Source organism: Coregonus clupeaformis, unplaced genomic scaffold (assembly GCF_020615455.1).
Source record: "Coregonus clupeaformis isolate EN_2021a unplaced genomic scaffold, ASM2061545v1 scaf0575, whole genome shotgun sequence".
In the NCBI taxonomy this organism is placed as follows: domain Eukaryota; kingdom Metazoa; phylum Chordata; class Actinopteri; order Salmoniformes; family Salmonidae; genus Coregonus; species Coregonus clupeaformis.
This window is the reverse complement of record NW_025534030.1, coordinates 36,280-57,704: the sequence shown is the minus strand read 5'-3', so window position 1 is coordinate 57,704 and position 21,425 is coordinate 36,280. Positions and strand designations below refer to the sequence as shown.

Here is a 21,425-nt window from a genome sequence, read left to right as displayed (position 1 = left end):
AGGCTACATCAGGCTAAGCAACTCTAACCAAAACAGCCTCACCAATGTTACGTTCTGAGGAGCTTGGTTCATAAAAAATACTGTGGTGTGGTATAAGAAGACTGACTGAAATTATGTTGAAATGTGTTATTACTGACCAGTGGTGGTACATTTATCCACTACATATCATTGCAACAAAACAAAATAATCTCTACAACAGCTGTGTAAAGTTGACTAGCATTTGATGAAAGAGTTGGAAAAGCAGAATCATCCCAGAGCCAGTTCTTCAGTAATACATCCAATTGGGAATACACACTATAAATATAGAAATCTAGATCACAAGTGAAAAGCACACAAATCATAATCATACTTTCTAAAAGTACATTAATACCTACAAAAAACATTTGGCTTAGTTTTAGCTATCACCTTGAAAGCACAACATTACATACGGCTTGAGGAAGTAGTTACAGGAAGTATTCATTGCATAGTTTGTGAAACTAGCTCTGAATGTCCAAAACTGGGTCTAGTAATACTATGATGGTTTGTTCTCTTTTAGTCCCGTCTTCCACCTTCAGTGTCTTCCACCTTCCAGTTGTTCCATCTACATAAGTCTTGTAAATGCCAGAGAGGTAAGCAGCGACTGGAATTCTAATGTTCAGCTCATACAAGGTTAGTGGGATTCTAACATGTACAAATATGAGTGGAGGAATACTGGTGCCATCCTTAGACAGGAGGTGGATGTGATTTTATCCTGAAAAGAGAGTAAAACAGCCGATTAGGTCATTGATCCCATCTTATTACATATTACTGTCATATTAGAGGTTATTTAATGAGAATGCTTAAATACAGAGGCAGAATACATGCGGATGAGCCTTACCTGCTGAATACATGAGAAAGGCAAGGTATACTGTCCGACAAAATCATTCCTTGACGCCTTGTCGTAGTCCTCCACCACAGCGCACCAGGGCCAGCTCAGGCGCATGAATGTTGAACCGCAAAGTGTCATACCACACCGGATTGAACCTCGGAACAAACACAATCCATTAATATATAAAATAGAATAGAATAATATCAATATACTGCTTTTTTGTATCAACATTACTGTAAAAGTCACATTATCATTTATGTGATTGGGATTTAATGTGGTGTGTATAGTACTCATTGTTGTCTATGTATCTGGTCTCTGTTTGGCCTGGTCTAGAGGAACTCCATGAATCTCCACTCACAAACGGGTCCACAACAGAGCTCTCCTGATGTTCACTGGGGAAGCTGCTGTCCACTGGATCACCTTGAAAACACACACAACATATACACACACACAATGAGAGAGCTTGAGGTCAGATAGGTAAGTTAGCATTCCGCTTGGTTTCTGTAGTTCAGGTTGTGTCTTAGGTAGGTCTCAGTTTGTTATTTGTACCTGAATGCAGAGACTGAGTGGTTGGTAGTCATTCCGGCTCTGTGGAACTCAGGATCGAACTTCCACTTCTGGACATCCTCATGAAGTCAGTTTGAGGACGTAGCCACAGCGGCCATTTTGACTGAACAGTCCATCGTTGAGGTCCATCTCAACCCCGCCGCCTGAAAATCTGGACCCTAACTGAGAAACAAGGAAAACAGAGAAATGAACCAACCGATCCTAATGAACAGAAGAATAAGCTTAACTCGCTCTACAAAGTCATGTTTGTAAATTGAAAATTGATCTTTGTTTAATCCATTGTGTCATGCTTTTAGAACATCCTGCAAACGCCCTTCACCTATTTGAGTCCCTGTGTTCCACATCTCCTGTGGGGCTGGGGTTGGAGGAGTCTGTTCTGAGGCCACTGGGATAACCTGGTCAGCTGCCTTGGCATTGTGATGGCCAAATCCTTCCCCTGGAAGAGACAGGCAGTTAACCATACATGAGATGATCTGAGGAACCATGCTATTGAACAGTAGACAGACAAAGCACTGTGCCCCTAGTCATTCTGCTTCTGTTTCGGCACTTGCCTCTGAATGAATAATTGACTAAATCTAACTCATCAGACAGTACTTTTAGTAAATCAACAACTTTTGGTTTCTGTTTTGAGGTCCAAACAGAACAACACAAACTGTCCTGGAGTGAGTAAAGGAGTGGTTGAGCCGGACTGATGATGTCATGAGTTACCGTAGGGATTCAGCCCACCTGCCTCTCTCATGTCGGCGGGCTTTGGACTCTGTGAAGGAGGAGATCTCGTAGAACTTGGAGTGGATGCGGTAGTGCTTGAAGCTGCTGAAGTGGACACTCTTGCAGTAAACCACGCAGTCTGACAGCTCCTTTGACAGACGCTGTTTTGATTTCTGAGGAAAGAAGGAGAGAGTTGAATTGATTAAACTTTATTGATCCACAGGGAAAATTGGAGTGTTGGACTCACTAGGCTACATTCAATTCAACTACATATAAATTAGGCAAATGGCTTGTACAAAAATGCACTAGGAGGATTGGATATTGCCAGTAAAACCTTGTTTTGACAATAGACAAGGCTGTGCGATAAGAGCAACGCGGCACTCAGAAGTTCGCGAGAGGAGGAGTGGAGTGTAGCTAGCCATGGGTGAAAGCAGCAGGATTGAGACAACCCCAATATGGGGTTAAGTGATACTTCACTATGAAGCCAACCACAGGTCTGCCAGTGCCAATCAGTCAAGGACCGTAAGGCTGAGGTATGCAGGCGGGGCACAAGGCCAATCTAATTAGCAATGCAACTTAAGTCTCCCAGTCCTAGTTACACCTGGGCTGCCTCTATAGGAAAGCTAATCCGAGCCGAACACAAACAGAGACTCTGAGCTACAGTCTGTCATCAGTCAGTTACAACGGGCCAAGGGCACGGAGCCTACTGCCCTGTAGACTTCTGGCTTCTACCCCTGATTACCATATTGATCAAACCATGTCAACCCTAGTATGCCATTCTCCTAATTCATGCTTTTAATAAAACATAGAGAATCACTGTTACAGATGCAAAATGGACTCCATCTCATCTGTTAATGGTCTCTCTCTCTCTCTCTCTCTCTCTCTCTCTCTCTCTCTCTCTCTCTCTCTCTCTCTCTCTCTCTCTCTCTCTCTCTCTCTCTCTCCGCGCGTTAGGAGTCCTTGGGTGTCTAGTCCCTGGCTATAGCCCCATGTGTCTTTCATAAAAAATGGCGTCAGAGGAGAATGCAACCCGACAGTATCAGTCCTATAACAGTGTTATAACTTGGTTGTCAACACAACTGTAGCAGATCAAGATTATACACATTCGCCTCCCACGGGAATTGAGGGACAATGGAGGAGTGAGGACACTGGCCTTATGCTAAGTGGATATGAGAGCGGGAGATGGAGTTGAGAAGGAGTGACAGGAAACATGCTACGACTACATCCAGGCAGGCCCAGAGTTTAGTGACAGGACTAGGTTGCAAAGCTACTGCAATTTACTGCCACTGAATCCTCAGTAATTTTGCAAATTAACAGAAAATCTATGGCAAGCTATCGTAATCTTGGTAATTTATACTTGAATACTTTTTTTAAATGTAATTAATGAAAAAGCATCTATTCAACAATGGCATTATTTTCAATTAACTCTGCAACTCATCTTATTGAATTATTTCCTATATTTCCATGTGATAGTCCACACAGAAGGCCAAAGATAATTACAGACACCTGTGATAATCTGAAGCACCTGAAAGGGCCGTTGGATCTCTTTTGATAGATTTTCATATAAAAACATTTGAAAGATACCAAAATTCTGCAGTTTACTGTTAAACTTTGAAAGTGTCCAGTAATATACCCTATCTTTGCAACCCTAGACAAGAGACACAGACATACGCCTCGCAGGTGGAACTCTAGAGGAAGTGTCACGTCCACTCCCGCTCCCTCTCTCCGGCGCTCGACGCCTACTAACCACCGGTCCTGGCAACCCATCCCAACAGCACACCTGTGCCTCATTAGGCACACCTGGACTTCATTACCTCCTGATTACTTCCCTTTATATAGCACTCTGTTGTTATCACCCACCAGGTAATATTGTTTATGTTTCCATGTTTAGACGCTTTTCTTGTTTTGTATCGTTCAGTGTTCTTCGTCATTAAACTCACTAATTGCACTTGCTTCCTGACTCGTCTACGTTATGCAGGAAGGGTGGAAAGAGGTCGACAGGCCCGGCCGAGGATCAGCAGCCCACCCTTGGCTGTCACTGCAGAGGTTATCCTCGTCATTGTCACAAGCATGCACAATCACGCACACAGGCACACGCCCTCACACCCCCCGCCCACACATCCACACCCCCTACCCACAGACACACACACATGACACCAGTAGCCTACTTTGGCCGTGCGTCGGAGGCTGCCTGTGGAGGTTGTCCTCAATGATGTCAGCCGCCTCGTCCTCGCTGTCGCTCACCCTCTCCTGTCAGGGAGTCCTCCAGCTCCACCAGCCCGTTCAGACTCCAGACCTCCGATCTTCTTTCCCTAGAAGAATTTCAACTCTGTCAGTTGTGAACCATGGTCGTTTCAATACCAGGAATGGATATCGTACAAGGGCATGTTTCAGAACCTCTCGACTGCACCTCTCTCAACCTATCTCTCTATTGCATATTGATAATGTAACATAATAGATATTTAGAGTCACCTGCATACTTGATGACAGGTACAGTATACTACAATCACTGAGGCAGAAAAAATATACATCAGTGCACAGAAAGACTACAGTCTTTGCATTGAGATGCAGGCATGTAGAGTCTTTTGCATTCATTGTCTTACATGGACCTGCAGGTCAGGCCCAATACAATGTTGAAAGGCTGAGAGAACAATCAATCATATTCTATTCAATGCTGAGGGATGGACAGGAGGGAATAATATTGTGGCTTTTAATAATTCACGGTGCCAGTGTTGCATGCTACAGCACAGATCATATGGCCTGGGAGGCACTGACAGAAAGTTAGCAAGGCAGAGAGTGAAGGTGAACCACAGGTCACTCACTCTACAGCAGGGTTTCCCACCCTGTCCTGGGGCCCCCGCTCTTAGCTTCATCTGGGTTTCATGTTAAAACTGTCAAATATATGCATTATTTATTTTTGCTTTCAACACATATTCAGTATTTGCATATCTCAAATGAGTATTCATTATTATTTTGATTTGCATGCAATGTATTGGAATACATTTGATTTTGAACAAGGAACTTTGGGCAGCCAATCTGTTTTATAGCTTTATATTACATGAGAAACAGTGATTATAAAACTTAATCTGACATTCTGTGTGAATTCTGATGAATGTGCTCTTCTAACTGGCATTGGCAACAATTCTCTTGAGGCATTCTATCAACAAGATAAACTGGTTTAATAATGTACGACTGTACACTGACTCTACCCTAAAGTGTTTTGTTGAGGCTTACAGGTAGCCTAGGAGCAGGTTTCCCAAACTCAGTCAATAAACTCGTTTTGGCTTTTTGTTTTAGCATTGCCACAGCTGATTCAAATAACCAACTCAGCTTTGATTATTTGAATCAGCTGTGTAGTGCTTGGGCAAAACCCAAACGTGCACTCAGGAAGGGCCACAGGACTGTGTTTGGGAAGCTCTGCCTCTACAGTGACGGCTGCCTGGTGATGCAGCACAGCAATATGTTCCTGTAGGAAAATAGTTCTCAGACCATGGCAATTTGACATGGTACACTTCAATATGGCCACTCGGGTCCACACATTGCAGAACGCTAATTTGAATTGGAATAGTAATGTCCGTTCTAGTACGTACTGTGTACAATTCTGTCCTATCACCACCACCACCACCACCATCAGCCATTTGCCCCGCCATGACGGGATTAGAGTCAGATCAGAGCAGATAACCTGCCTACTGCGCCTGGTGCCGGCCTCACCTCAGGAGAAGGAAAGCTGATGGCTATCTTTCCATCCAGGGTGCTTTTCAGCAGCTTTCTGTCGCCATGATGGTGTTGAGGTGTTGGGCCATGATCACGAAGTTGCCCAACACCGCAGTGGTTCGTAATTGCATGACTGCACTGACACCTGGGAGGAGGAAGGGGGGAGTGAATAATTCACTGGACATAATCATTTAGTGGAGAAAGGCTATACCTGCTATAATGCCCTATACACCAGCAGCTTCTCCACTTAGGTGACAGGACAGGGGTCGTATGGAGCAGCCCAAGCCGCCATTCAGTTGCAGACAGACAGAGAGCATGCCCCACCACTCTCTATGGTCTATCCACTATATTCTGGGCTGACTGTACTAGTGTAAGGCCCCAAATGGCACTGTCCACAGCACTACTTTTGACCAGGGCCCTGGAAACCCTGGGCACACAACGTGAACTCAAGTGCACGGAGGACTGTTTTGGCATAAAATAGGATAAGTCTTTGACAGGCAGGTCATGCTGGTTTACTGTGTGAGAGTCGTTGAAAGGGCTGTGGCTTTGGGATATCATGATGGAATGATCCTCCTGACTCATACACATATACTGAGGTGCTGAGGAGGAGTGTTTGATACTGCAAGTTCATGGATTCCTGTGTAAAGTACTGCACTGGGTAAATGACCATGAAATGCTTCACAATGATTGGATCTGGAATAGCTAAAAACACCCTGTATTCTTGTACTGAACAAACATTATTGTCATGATACTGCAGAGAATACCTGTAAAGACATTCATACAAAGAGGTTTAATTTCTGTCGTCATGTTTTTAATGAATAAATAAATACCTTGAAGGCATAGTTTCAAGTGCTGCTCACAACATCTTTGAAGAGGATCTTGAGGTGAGGCAGGTCCTTGGTAATTTATAGGCTCTCCATTGGGACCAATTCCAACAGTCTACTTCACACCGACAGCCTCGCTTCAAAGCTTCTTCCCAACGAAGAAGAAATAAGTTTGTGATTTTTGGACTTTGTCCCAGAGATGAACACTAACTTTCAGATTCTGTCTTCTAAAATGTTGTGTCATAAATCATCTCAGACAGACTGATCATTTTCCAAAACAAAGGATCAAATTCCTCTCAAGAACAGCCTACTAAGCCTTCCCATCAGCCTCACTGGGCATGAGTGTAGCACATCAGAGGCATCCTTGACACTGCTGTGTCCTCGAAGCTGGTCCTCCATCAGGTATGTGTTGTGAAAGGAGGAGGATGGAAGTGAGTGGCTGAGGGGCTGGGTCAGTGTCCTGGTACAGGCTCTGCTGTTTGGGTGAAAGATGGAGCCCTCAGCCGACGCGCCAGGCATATCAGGAAACCATCGATAGACATGGCCTGCATCTGGGCTGTGGAACACAAATAAACAAAGACAAACAAGAAAACTTTGCTATCAGTTCAAACTATATATTTATATTTTCATTACAACCATCATGATATTCGTCAAACATATTGGTTCTTGGTTGAAACAATAAGAACTGCTTAAGGCGATGTTGAGCTGATGATACGGTTATTGACCTGATTTATTAGTAGGCTGTGATTGGTCAGCTATAGCCACAAATCATGCCAGTGTCAGAGGTCCCACTGTGTCGGAGGGTTCTCAGAGCTTTGCGAGCCCCATGGCCAGCTGCTGAACCCCGTCTACCTCCTCTAGTTGTTCATCTCTCTGTGAACTCCTCCAGGTCCCGCAGAGACAGCTTCTGTCCATCGCCAGAGTAGTCCTGGAACACCCTGAGAACGCCCTCTCTCTTGGGTCAGCATCTTGTAGAACAGGACAAACTCATCATCCTCCAGAGCTCCTGCCTGAGACTTGTCACACTGTGAATCAAAATGGAGAAAGGTCTTCAGGGCTCTTTTCAGTTTGGGCAACTGAAAGAGCACCATCTTTGTCAGTGGACTCCAAAAGAGGTGGCGGTTTAGTAAGGAACAATAGGGAGGGATAGAGAAAACCTGTTTAATACCATGCCTCAACAGACACCAGCAATGTACAAGGACCAAAGATATACGGCCTTATTAAGATGATCTCAGGTCACAATGAGCAGCTGGTGAGCGTGATGTCTTGCTCATGTCCACGCTCATCATCTTCAGCAGGACCCTGATCTCCCGAAGTTCATTCTGCCGTTGTTCTTATCAGCCTTCAAAACCATTCAGATCCACCTGGAACAAGCCGCCAAGGCAACGCCACCGCCAGCAAACCTATAGAGCTGAGAATCTCAAATCACTATCTGCTATAAATGTATAATGCACTTTTTAATTTTATTAAACAAATTAGCCAGGACTATGTATCGTATTTGGCCAGGTCTCTTGTGAAGTACTTTGTGACAACTGTATATAAACAGGGCTTTGTAAATACATTTAGATTGATTAAGGATTGGTTTAGCTTGTCAGAAAGGATACTGGTCAAGTTACACCGCCCATGTTCTTGTGGCTCCCGATCAGCTTCCTCATGCCTTTGATCCAGCACTGGGCCTCATCCGCCGAGTCTGCCACCAGGTCCAGGTTGCCACTAAGACTACTGAACACTAGGTGAAGCAGCGGTCCGGGAAACTCGCTTCCGCGATGCTTAGCAGAACCTCTGACTGGTGGCCCTCACGCACCGTCTCCACGCCACCACAGAGACTGTTGAAAGGTCGAAGAAAAGCTGGAATACTATCTATCAGTATCTTTTAGGTATTTAGCTATCTCCTTTTAGGTTTTCTTTAGGCCATTTGCTCCACTCATGGCTAAAAGGAATAAGTAAAGTCTTAGGTACATGGGTGAACCCTATAGCCCTTCACCACCAGCATGTGATAAACCAAGACCCCCCTGCTACAACAAAAATTACTCAAAATGAGTGTACAAACATTAGAACACCTGCTTCTTTTCCATGACATAGACTGGGTCCAGGAGTCCAGGGTCACCTGACCAGGTATCACGTTAAAACCACTCTAGTCAGTGTAGATGAAGGGGAGTGAGACAGGTTAAAGAAGGATTTTTTTTGCCTGAGACATGGATTGTATATGTGCCATTCAGAGGGTGAAATGAGCAAAACAAAATATTTAAGAGCCTTTGAACGGAGTATGGTAGTAGGTGCCAGGCTAATTTCGGTTTGAGTGTGTCAAGAACTGCAACATTGCTGGGTTTTTCTACACTCAACAGTTTCCTTTGTGTATCAAGAATGGTCCACCACCGTGCTGACATCCAGACAACGGAATAAAAACCTACAAACACAAGGTGAAAAAACATTACGTTTAAATATGGTTCAATCAGAGATGACCCAGCCGACAGCTGACACCTGCTACTCTCCGATTGGGAGCTCACGACTAATCAAACCCAACAAAACCAAACACACCTAATAAAATGCCAACATAACCTACCCAAAACCCAACAAAACGAACACACCCTGACTCAAAATACAAACCCGGGAGCCAGAGTGTGACAGCGTTCCCTAAAAAGGCGCTGGGACTGCGCCCATCAAGGGCCCACAACCCCACAATAGGGAGGGACAGTGTGTTGCTGGAGGCGCTCCGCTCCGGCTTCACCACTCACCCCACTATAGTCACCACTTCCACTCTCGTAGCCTCCAAATGACCACCCTCCAATTTAACCCACCTGAATTAGAGGCAGCACCGGGACTAAGGGCTAGCACCGACAAAGGGCCAGCACTAGGATAAGAGGCAGCACCAGGCCCAGCACCGGACTGAACATGGATCCTGGCCGGGTTGGCCTGGGCGGATCCTGGCTGGCTGGCGGATCCTGGCTGACGGCTCTGGCATCCTGGCTAGACGGCTCTGGCGGATCCTGGCTGGACGGCTCTGGCGGATCCTGGCTGGACGGCTCTGGGCGATCCTGGCTGGGATTTGCCCGGCGATCCTGGCCGGACGGTTTCATGATCCTGGCCAGACGGCTCTGGCGATCCTGCCGACGGCTCGGGCGGATCCCGGCTGACTGCCCTGGCGATCTCGCCTGACGGCTCTGGCGATCCTGGCTGGACGGCTCAGCGGATCTGGCTGCTCGCGGCTGGCTGATTTGATCTGGCTGCCCGCGGTTAATTGACGCATTCGGCTGTCAGCGCTGGCTGTACGGATCTGGCTGCTCGTGCGCTGGCTGATGGATCGGGCTGCTCATGGCTGGCTGACGGATCTGGCTGCTCATGGCTGGCCGACGACTGGCTGCGCGGGCTATTGACTTGATCTGGCTGCTCATGGCTGGCTGGACGGATCTTGGTCGCTCATGGCTGGCTGATTTGATCTGGCTGCTCATGGCTGGCTGGACGGATCTGGCTGCTAATGGCTTGGCTGACGGATTCTGGCTGCTCATGGCTGGCGGAAGGCTCTGGCTGATCTCGTCTGGCGGAAGGCTCTGGCCGGATCCTGTCTGGCGTGAAGGCTCTGGGCTGATCCTGTCTGCATGGAAGGCTCCGGCTGATCCTGTCTGAAGTGGAAGGCTCTGGGCTGATCCTGTCTGGGCGGAAGGCTCTAGCGGCTCCTGGGTTCGATGTGAAGGCTCTAGCGGCCCTGGTCTGCGGATGGCTCTGAAGGCTCAAGTGGCAGACGGATGGCTTTGCAGGCTCAGCATAGAATGGTCGGCTTAAGCGCCGTTGGGCAGACGGGGCAGTTCGGGCGCCGTTGGGCAGATCGGGCAGTTCAGGCGCCTGCGAAGACGGGCAGTTCTGGCGCCAAGTAAGGGTGGACGGGCAGTTCAGGCGCCAAGCAAGGACGGGCCAGTTCAGCGCCGTTGGGCAGACGGGGCAGTTCAGGCGCCTGCTAGACGGCAGACTCTGGTCAGCTGGAGACGCACTGTAGGCCTGATGAGCGTGGGGCCGGAACCGGTGGTCCCGGCTGAGAGCCACGACCTCAGGGCTAGTGCGGGGAGGTTAAGAGGCCGGCTGGATCAGACGACCGTAGGCTTCGCGGCGTGGAGCAGGAACAGGCTGCAGCCACTGGTGACGCACCCGCAGGGATTCGCGCGTGATATGTGAACAGGCCGGCCTGGGCTGGTGACGCACATCGTGGACCTGGTGCGTGAAGAACAGGCCGGTCCGCACCGGGAAACACACCACCGGCCTTAACTGGGATCAGAAACGGGCCGACCGACTGCAAATACACCTCAGTCTCTCACGCCGTGCCACAACAACTTCCCCTCCTCTACTGGCCAATGGCTCTTGTAATCCGATAGCCTTCTCTCCACATCTTCCCTGTGGCAGCCTCCTGCTGCCCAGGCGCCCAAGCCATGTGCCCCCAATTTTTTTTTTTGGGGTTGCCTCTCGTCCTTCCGACGATGGTCTGATGCCGTTGTTCTCCTCCCGCCAGGTTCTCCTTCATCGCCTCTCCGCACCGGACGGCCTCCTCCTGCGTAATATGTCCCTGCAGCCGAGGAGGACATCCATCAGCGCTTCTCTCACCTCGGGCGCTCCTCCCAAAGAAATTTCTGGTAGGGGTACTTACGAGCTTCACCTTGCCTCTTGCTGCCTCTCTGATTAATCGCGCCTCCTTGCCTGGTCCGTAGCTGCCTCCAGCTCTTCACGAGGATGTCGATATTCTCCTGCTTGTGCTCTAAGGCCCTTACTATCCAGACCTCTCTCCATGTCCATGAACTATGGCATATAAATCCTGTGAGGCATCCTGCTGCCGCTTGACACGCTGCTGTCTTATGTGGGTTTTTCTGCTACACTGGCTTCCAAAGGAGACCAAAGCGCAGCGTTGAGTGAACATGAATTTGACAACTATAAAGTGCACGTAAACCAAAACAATAAACAATGACGAACGAAAGTCCAACAAAGGAATAATTTCACAAATCTAAACAAAAACCTAAAAATACAGCGTGAAAATACACGTTTAAATAATGTTTCCCAATCAGATAACGAGCTTGCTTGACACTGCTTACCTCCGATTGGGAGTCTCATGACTAATCAAACTAACAAAACCAAACACACCCAATAACACAACATAACCACCTAAAACCAACAAAACGAACACACCTCGACTCAAACATAAAAGTCCTGGAGCTGAGTGTTGCAGACTCTGGGGCCTTTCAGGGAACCGGTGATATACTGAGACTATGTGACAGTAGATCACGTGATACTTAGATTGTACACAGGTGGTCTTATTCTAATTAATTATGTGACTTCTGGAAGGTAATTGGTTGCACCAGATCTTATTTAGGGGCTCACAGCAAAGGGAAGTGAACACATATGCACGCACCACTTCCGTTATTTATTTTTTGAGAATTTTTGAAATAAGTTATTTATTTACTCTCACGCCACCAATTTGGACTATTTTATGTGTATGTCCAATACGATGAACGAAATAAAAATCCATTTAAATTACAGGTTAAAATGCACTAAAAATTGGAAAACGCCAAGGGGATGTAAATGCTTCAAGCCCATCACGATCTGTAAGGTCCCTCAGCTGAACAACAACAAAGACGAGGGAGGTTTTCCATTGCCTCACAGAGAAGGGGCACCTATTGGTGAAGGGCAAAAATAAAAACACCAGACATTGAATATCCCTTTGAGCATGGTGAAGTTATTAATTCCTTAAGATGGTGTATCAACACGCCCAGTCACTACAAAGCATACAGGCATCCTTCCTGCACCCAGCTGCCGGAGAGCCATGGGTGACTTTAAAACAGTTCAGAGAATTTTAATAGCTGTAACAGGAGAAAAACTGAGATGGATAAACAACATTGTAGATACTCCACACAATACTAACTGACAGAGGGAAAGAAGAAGCCTGTACAGAATAAAACATATTCCAAACGTATCCTGTTTTGCAACTAGGCACAAAGTAATACTGTATAAAATGTGGCAAAGTAATTCACTTTTTTCCTGAATACAAAATATTATGTTTGGGGCAAATCCAATACTACACATTATGAGTACCACTTTTCATACTTTCACATGTGGTGGCTGCATCATGTTATGGGTATGCTTATAATTGTTAAGGATTCGGGAGTTTTTCAGGATAAAACAATCAATAGAATGGAGCTAAGCACAGGCAAAACTTAGAGGAAAATATGAATTCACTCCTTTAGCAGGACAATAACCTAAAACAAACACAAGGCCAAATCTACACTGGAGTTTCTTACCAAGAAGGCAGTGAATGTCTTGGAGTGGCCAATTTACAGTTTTTGACTTAAATCTACTTTAGTAACTATATCAAGACCTGAATGTTGTCTAGCAAATGATCAACAACCAAGGTTATTCTAACATGTATTGACTCAGGTAAGGTAAGTTACTTGTCTTCATTGACGTCACAGAGTATTTTTGTGTAGACTTCATTGACAAAAAAATTACAATTGTAAATCCATTTAACCCACTTTGTAACACAACAACATTTTGAAAAGGTCAAGGGGTGTGAATACTTCCTGAAGGCACTGTACTGTAATTACATGCATGTATTTTTCAAAAGTAACCCCAAATTTTTTTTTTTGCCAAGGTCTTTACAGGTAATATTCGGTGGTATTAGGATGTGGATATTTGTGGTTCAAGGTATTATAGATACATTTCTGGATTTAATGGGGATCCTATGGGCAAACAGTATAACACAATATGATCCTAGAAAATGTCTAAATATGTGCGATATGAACCAAAAACGGTCTTGGGATATGTTTAAGAAGTGGTCCTAGTAAATAAATGAAGCTACCAAGCACAGCACACCCACTGACTATACCGAAATAGTTTTCTCTTTACCAAACAGACCTAAAAATTACGTGGTAATGGGAAATGTGTGTTTCGGGGAAATGAGAGCCCCTTAGCTCAATCTGCAAAATAATAGGTGACAGTAAACAATTGACCACATCACTAAAGTCCATTCATGCATCCATGTTGGTAAGGTAATGGTTCTCAGACTTTTTCCCTAAATTGACTTAAGCCGCTCTGGAAATTAGAAGGGGTGTTTCAGAATAAAACCTCATTCTGAAGGCATGCGTAAGTTTCTAATAATTTACCTTAACTTTTGCTATCTAAGGACTACTCCTGTAGATGATGTATCATAGGTGAATAAAACTTTATTTAAAAAACTGATTGTCGCTTTTGACAGTAACTTGAAAAAAGTTTTACGTAATGAGACATGTCAACAGACACTGTGTTTTTTAGAGTAATAAATATGATATATAGTTTAATGTAAACTTCAACTAGTACACAATTGTTATGATTTATGGACAAAACTACAGCATCATATTGTGTTTTATTCAAATACGTTTTTTCTAAAGTAAAAAGTTATAAAATGACCTGATAATTGAATTAGGACGCATCTCGGTAATGAGATATTTGGAGTGAAAATGTACAAAAATTCAGCAAATTTTTTAGATTTATTTAAAATAAGAAGAAACCAGACATCTTAGTCTTCGCAATTATAGTTTATTTTTGCAGATGCATCATGGTTTCGTAACTCAATTTGTACAACATGTTTAAAACTTGTTTCATGAGAATCACCCAATGCTGCTGGAGCACAGCACTTTTTAAGCCCAGGATCAGCAGCCTCTTTGTCCAACCCTCATCTCCTAACTTCCTCCCATTCAGCCTGTACCAGCCGGGTTGAAAGCACCTGCTCTGTTTTGCTGCATCATAAGCTTTCACTGAGTAGTCAGTCTATGAAATTGTACTTTCTCCTTGTTTTGGGAGGTGGGAATTCGGAGGGCAGCAGAAATTCATCTTTTTCATCTCTGCCATGGTTTGGAAATGGCATTCCATTCACACATCAAGTAGCATACCAATTTAGGTAGATTTTTGAACCAGGTATAAAAGTAGTTTATAATCCGCTTTATCAACCTTTGCAGTGGAACTCAAACCCACCTAAAATAATGTCTGGTGGGACAAGAGGAAAATGATCTCACACTGGGCCAAACGCTCATGACTTCTGACAACGCCACACCCAAAAACAAATGGAAACACTTCTGATAGCATCCTCACTGAGGAACGCTTTCAGATATAACAATGTGCAGTATATAGTTGGTTTGCATATTAACACACCCCTCAACCTTTGAACTTCCAGAGCAAAAAGCAAAAGTTAATGCAAAGCAATCCCATTTGGATTAATCTCATTTGAATGCTTCATTGTAAAACTGTGTTATTGTATTTCATAACACACCCCATCACAACACCACTTACGCTATGTGCTGTTCCATTTGCTGAATGTTTAGCAATTGAGTTTCATTATTCATGTTACCTGTTGTTAATACCTTCTTTAAATCTGCCTGTCCCATTCTCATACTGACACCAGCTATACACAAGCATAACATACTGTGTGTGTGTGTGTGTGTATATATATATATATATATATATAATTTTTTGTATGTATATATTTAAGCAATAAGGGCATGTCCAATATACCACGTGCTAAGGACTTTTCTTATGCACGACGCAACGCTGGAGTGCGTGGGATACTGCTCTTAGCCTGACGCACATCATTTCACTGGGTTCAGAAAACCTCAAACAAAACCATGTCTCCCAAATAATTTAATTCATCTCACAAGAACCCTGCAACACATTTAAATGATGTTACTAATTGAGGCTTATCTTAGTGTCAAGTTATTTTACATACTGTAGTCAGTAGGCTAGCAAACATGGCGGTAATGAATGTATTGACAGACATAGAATGAAGGGACATGCAGGTGGAGAGAGGGTGAAGCTACCGACTCACCCGACGGAGGGGCATCTCAGCTGGGTCCAGGGGTGGGTCTGTGCCTGTTGTGGTTGTGTAGCTTGAGAGAGACAGGGAGGGGAGCCGAGCCCTGTCTGTCTGGGTCAGCTCTGGCTCTGCATGCCGCTGTAGAGCGCCGAGAGAGGCAGGCAGGAATAGCTGATCCACTGAGTCAACACAGTCGCCAACACACTGACACACCCTTTCCCTCCTCCACTTCTCATCCCTCCCCCATTCATCCAACCTTCTCGTCTTTGTTTAGTTTTTTTCCATTCAAAGGGTCCACTTTACTGCTAAATGGTCACAGTTTGAAATGTAATGAGCTGTACAAAGATCAAGTAACTGAGCCAACAGCCCAGTTCAAAATGTGTGTTATTACTTTAAGCTTCAGCAACAAATTTTTTTGGTCTTCCTTGATAAATAAAAAGGTACTATTCATCCATAAAGGAGGTGAAAAGATTATGTAGGTGCCCCAAAACTGAACAACTGGGGCGCCATACTTTTCCAGAAACGACTAACTCATGTTACCAGCATTACTACTGTATATACAGTGATGCCACACATCATTGAGCTTATTTTGTATACACAGTTTAAGGACTTTTAAAAACAGAACTTAAACATGTTAACACACTGAAGTTATTTGAGATTTGTCCAAGACAACTAAACCTGATGCAATGAGCCTAAGTGAACACACGCAAAGAAGCTTCAAGCTACCAAACAGACAGGGGCCAATTACAAAGGGAGACACCGTACTCATCAAAGATGCAGCACCTCACACTTGGCACATCAGGTCAGTTTTTTTTTTTTTGGCCAGCCTCCCAATAGGCACTCATATGATTAAGTGACTGAGTAGTCCACACCAACCCATGGATCATTTTACTCCCCTGGCCAAACTCTGAGGCCCTGTACACTTGGCCTGAACCAACCATACCTCCTTGCTTCTTAGAGTATAGTCCTCTTAGGTTACTAAGCCTTGGCCATGAAACATGTGTCTTCCAGTTCACCTGCCGTTGTGTAGAAGATGGGTCAGAGGAGGAGAGTTTCAAGAGCAACGAGGCACTACTCAAAAAATAAAGTTCACATGCTTTGCCATTGACAGAGAACAAGGTTGTGCTGAGGCTGGAGCGACTCTACAGTTTAGCACTGAGAATATTAACTTATTTTTTCTGGACTGAGTCTCCCTCTTGGACTGTTTCCCACTACTCACCTTGGTTCCACAGCATCAATACTACACTGCAGCAGCTCAGGTTTCACATAGATAGACAGGGCCAAGTCTCAAATGGGGGAGTCCCTTTATCTGTCAACACTGAGAAGCAACACACCAACACGTTTACCTTGCAGCAACCCCTGTAATGTACACAAACAGAAGCAGCTTGATTTCAGCTCATTTTCATACATAGCCTATTTGAGATGTGTATATCAATAACACATCCATGTAATACATAGCAGTTACTTTGTAACATGTTATTACACTTCATTATTGCACATCAGAGCAAGCATGCCACATAAACAGTATCGCACATGTCAAGGTGTAACATTTTATTGTGCCGTTTACTTCAATTTCAGAACACTTAGTGAAGTGAAGACTCCAAAATGTCCTTGAGAAAAATGATATAACTAATAGTTTGAGACCAAGTGAAAATGCATCCATACACTTCTGGAGATAGGGCAGGCAGATTGATCTGAATGAAAGATACGTAAGAAAACGGCTGAGTAGAGGGCTTTCATTCAATACAGTCTTTCTTCACAAAAATAAGTGGCCCTTTTATGAGTCCGTCTGTCATTCAAACTAGTTAAGCTTTTTCTGTTTGTGAAGCTGCTACTTGCTAGGTGGGTGTCACTCAGTGCAGCTGCAGGTAAGTAAGGTTGCAAAATTCTAGTAACTTTGTCAAAATTCCCGGGTTTTACATAAATCCCATTTGGAAAATTCCAGATTTTCTGATTATTCCATACTGAATCCAGGAAAGTCTTGGTAAACCTGGGAATCATGGGAAAGCTACCATAATTGTGCAACCCTGCTGGAGAGAGTGAGGGGAGCTACTGTGTGGGCAGAGGGATGCCCCTGGGGTCTGTGACTTGGCCTTCCTGTAGGTTCCACCAGCTGTGCCAGGCCAGCGCTTTGTTCCCGGTGCCATCCTTCAGGACCTGGGGAAAACGTGGGTGGTCTTAAGCTGGTCTGCTAGACACTGACGGAGGGCCTCTCGGCTCTGGTGTGGGGGCAGAGGTGAGAAAACAAAGTCATGTTAGCTATGATAGTGAGTAAGCTACACTATCAGCAGGATCTTACCAAGATAAGACCATGACCACATCGACTGTTTTCAGAGTTCCAACATCATTTCCCAATATTGTTTTTTAAGTAATTCCTGGAAAATCGCCTCAAAAACACTGAATGATTGAACGCAGGCTAAATGAGACAAGCAATAGCGGCTCAAGAGTTGATTTCAATACCCGGAGCTGTCTGACAGGCGTAGGTAACATCGGACAACATGTTTCAAAAAGACGAGCGGAGGGCTCTTTTTGGACAGCTGGGAAGAACCATTTTGCCCTGAAAAAGAGACAGTTGTGTAAAACAATCATTTTGGAGGCAACCAATGTCTACAAAAAGTATAATATTTTGAATATTGACTAACCTTGAACTTACAAGTATCATGCAGCCACATGGGAGAAGCGTACCGTACGCCTGGCAAAATGTTGCTAGCTCTGTGTCATCAAGGAGTATTTTCTGTAGTATAAAAGTTGCTACCTGTCCGACAGAAAAATGAAGGTTGAAATACATTTATCTTTGAGAGGCAGAGAGAGAGAGGACGACAGAGATAGAGAGAGCGACACAGAGAGCGAGGCGATAGACAGAGAGAAAGAGAGCTAAGCAGAGAGAGAGATAGAGATACATGGAGAATAGGAGATATGTACCGTTTGGAAAAGCTCACTGCCAGACTCCATTATGCGAAGGCACAGGGGAATGATTCGCGTCAACAGGAAGTTGATCACTTCCTTCTGCTCATACTGTTTTGACCAAGGCACCTGCCAATCAAATAGGGACAAAGTTATAGACAAAACATACATGACATACTGTATTATCAAAGTAATTGGATAATTTCATTACTTAGGCAATGACAACATCAGAGAGTGAGATAGAGAGTGAAGAAAAGACAGAGAGAACGTATCATATGGCAATAGAACCAAAAAAATGATATACATTATATTTACCGATGACTCCTAGGCTGGTGAGTCGGAGGTACTCAAAGGGTCGTGGTTTTGCTGACAGTGTGTAAGAAGGCGTACAGGAATAGAGGAATGTGAGCTGCCAGAAACGCCCGATCTGTAAAAAGACAACATAGTACATAAGTTAAACATTTCTGTTAGTTTTTGTTAAGTGCACTGTACAATTCAATCATGTTGATAGAAAATCAAGGGACCCACCGTGGTCCTTGGATGAGAGGCCACACACTGCAGAAGTGCTAATGCATTGCAAACCCTGTTGGACTGGTGAGCGGTGAGGGCTGGGGGCTTTATTGAGGCGTAGATGTTGACGATTTCCTATTTATGAAAGAGAGTAAGACGAGGGTCATCATCATCCCTACCAGCATCAAGTTTAGCGGCACACTCACAGAGAGGAAAACTATGCTACATCCTGCTATGGGAGACTAGCCAGCGAATGATGTCCACAATCTTACCTGCAGGAGAGCAGCTATTGTGCCACATGAGTGCCATGAGCATTGGAGCCAAATCTGGCACGGGACTCCCGTTTCACTGAGCTCGAGCAGGGCATTCTCGCGAGTCTCAGGGCTGGACAGCCTCTGTTGATCCACTGCTATACCTTTTCCCTATCCACTTGGGCCAGAGCCGTGGTTACAGCCTGTTTTACAGGAGAGTGTGGACATCGTGAACTAAATTGAAATTGTGTTTGAATTATGCCGTTTACTGCCATTGGGGGCAAGTTACAACAGGGTTAACAATGTGTTTCTTGCCACCTTTATGAATGAATGAGTTAGCTAGGCACCTAGCTAGTGAGCTGGCTACCGAACGGTAGCTGCCACCACAAGTCAACAATATAAATTAACGTTACTGACGCTACAGTAACTTTCCCACAAATAACAGTTAGCTACCATAGCTAGTAGCTGGCTCATTCAAATGCGAGTATTATCCAAACAGTTTGCCACAAGAGGGGTTCAAAACAATCTCTGAAATAAGTTTAGCATTAGCTAGCTAAAGCAACAGTACTGGCTAAAGTCAGGCCTTATGCTAGCTATTGTTAAACTAGCACCAACGCTTGCAAGCTAGCAACATATGTACTGCACTTACTGCTCCTGTAGCCAGCATTCTCTGCAGCGCTTGGATATTTTAGACAATTTTACAACGTTTCGTAAAATATAAAAATATGTTATGTTGTGAAAACAGAGAACGAGGCTCGCGAGAGCGCAACTGCGCTTAACCTTTCAACCCAGACGTGCCTCCTCACGTGATACGCTGGGAAAGTGACGTAACTACTTTTGCGGCCTTCTTCTTCTTCGATGAGGTTTAACGGCGGTTGGCATCCAATATGTTGCATTTCCGCCACTCTACTAGACTGGAGTACAACTCCCCCATTATTTTGCTTGAAAAATAAAATAAAGAAATACCCTACCATCTAACACCACACTCACAAATGTAAAAAAAAATAAAAATCAATAAAACAAAAAACAAATAAACACCACCCTACTCCACTATTTACATCAATTTATTCCCACCTCATGCCCTCAACCTGAAAGGATGGGGACATCACCACTTAACACAGCCTGTAACTTTCTGATGATAAGTCTCGCACACCCAAATACCTCTCTGCAGCTGCCACCACAACCTCATTTCCTTTGACTTACGTTCCATCCCCTAGTACATTAATAACCCAATCTTACTGAAACATATATCACTTGTTGGCCTATCCCTCTGTAATGGTACATATCTACTACTCTCACCACTCCTCCCCCCTATTACCCATCTTCCTCTACTTTCACTGCCTCAGCATGATGACAACTTCTTCACTACCCTGAAAACCTCAAACTGCCTCTCTACGCACGGGACATTTCTGATCCCCAGCCCCATGGGCACCCTACAATTAGCACATACCACTACTTTCCCGAATGCTACACATTCCTTTGTCTCATACCAGTCAAAAGTTTGGAGACACCTACGTTTTTTCTTTATGAAAATAAATAAAAATCATTGTAGAATAATAGTGAAGACATCAAAACTATTAAATCAAATCAAATCAAATTTTATTTGTCACATACACGTGTTTAGCAGATGTTATAGCGGGTGTAGCGAAAATATCTAAGTAATATCTAACAATTTCACAACATATACCTAATACACACAAAACTAGTAAGGAATGGAATTTAAGAAAATATACATCCACATGGACAAGCAATGACAGAGCGGCATGGACTAAGATACAGTAGAATATTATAGAATAGAACTGCAGTATATACATATGAGATGAGTAGTGCAAGATATGTAAACATTATAAAAGTGACTGTAAACATTATTAAAGTGACTAGCGTTCCATTTCTTAAAGTAGCTAGTGATTTCCAATAGGCAGCAGCAGACTCAATGTGCTAGTGATTGCTATTTAACAGTCTGATGCTTGAGATAGAAGCTGTTTTTCATTCTCTCTGTCCCAGCTTTGATGCACCTGGTACTGACCTCGCCTTCTGGATGATAGCGGGTGAACAGGCAGTGGCTCGGGTGGTTGATGTCCTTGATGATCTTTTGGCCTCTGTGACATCGGTTGCTGTATGTGCTTGGAGGGCGGAAATCATGTAGTAACCAAAAAAGTGTTCAACAAATGAAAATATTTTATATTTGAGATTCTTCCCAAATAGCCACCCTTGATGACAGCTTTGCACACTCTTGGCATTCTCTCAACCAGCTTCACCCAGAATGCTTTTTCCAACAGTTA

At 44.4% G+C, this 21,425-nt stretch overlaps 2 pseudogenes; both read right to left on the bottom strand.

The window, feature by feature from the left end:
- Window positions 1-7,751, bottom strand: part of LOC123485103 — a 28,410-nt pseudogene extending 20,659 nt beyond the window's left edge.
- Window positions 7,752-17,527: 9,776 nt separating this feature from the next.
- On the bottom strand, window positions 17,528-19,890 carry LOC123485109 (annotated as a pseudogene).
- Between the last annotated feature and the right edge of the window lie 1,535 nt (window positions 19,891-21,425).